Consider the following 1,058-nt stretch of genomic DNA (forward strand, 5'->3'; position numbering starts at 1 on the left):
CTCACCGCCGGCCGCAGCCCGCAGGCAGCATGGGCCGCGTTGCTCCGGTCCGGCCTGGTCCTGCCCGCTGCAGCGGCCCGGTCTGCGCGCCGCCGCGGCGAAACCCACTAAACCCGGCGGCGGCACTGGCGTTCCTTATCGCCCTGCCAGGACCTGCGGGGCGGGGCGTGTCCCTGCGCGCGGCCGGGAGGGCGCTGAGGAGGAGGGCGGGAGCGGCGGGTCCGGTCGTGGGGGGCCGCGGTGGAGCCCCCCGCTCCGCCCGCAGTCCCGGGCTGTGAGGGCTTCTGTGCCTGCCCAGGGGCGGGTGGCCGGGTGCCGGAGATTCCCCGGGCCCCGCTTGACCCGGGGAGGCCGTTTTTTTCCTCAGATGAGTTCAGCGCTTCCCTCTTCTGGGCCGCGCCTCTCTGAGGGCAGCCGGCCGACCTCTGGAGGGGGCTAAAAAAGCGCTCGCAGAGCAGACCCGTCCCAGCAGCTTCTTCTAACCGCTCTCTCCTGTGGGTCAGAGCATAAACGAGATTTTATTTCTCTCGGCTTTCGCTGTGGCTGGCCGTTGGGGTGGAGCCACCTGACAACACGCAGTGGTCAGCCCACCCGTCGCTGTGGGAACTGGAGCCCCCCGGGACCTGCTGCACAAGGCCCACAGAGGCTGGAGATTAAAGTTCAACCATCACAGGTGCTGTGCTTCAGGCTGCTCCGTGTCCTGCCCGCGGACGGGGTCCTTGCGGGGATCCCCAGGTGTGCTGGGCTAGCGCAGGGCGAGCGGAAGGGCCAACAGTCCAGCACCCCGGCAGAGACATCACACTCTGCTTCTGCTGCCTTTGGTTTGCATCAGCAAAGAGGCAAATCTGTGGGTTTTTTTGATTGAGGGAGGAATCTGCCTTGTTCTGTGCCTGTGGAAGCTGCCTAGTCATAACACAATCTCTGTTAATAGCTGAATGCTGCTGGGATCCTGTCAGGAATACAGCTATTGTTGTGGAGGGGCAAACTGTGGAGTGCAGTTCTCCAAAAGTGCCCATGGCTGGCACTCGGCCGTACCTGTTTCAGCCAGCTGAGGAGCA

The sequence above is a fragment of the Haliaeetus leucocephalus genome, unplaced genomic scaffold (assembly GCF_000737465.1).
Source record: "Haliaeetus leucocephalus isolate CR32 unplaced genomic scaffold, Haliaeetus_leucocephalus-4.0 Scaffold188, whole genome shotgun sequence".
Taxonomy (NCBI): Eukaryota; Metazoa; Chordata; class Aves; order Accipitriformes; family Accipitridae; genus Haliaeetus; species Haliaeetus leucocephalus.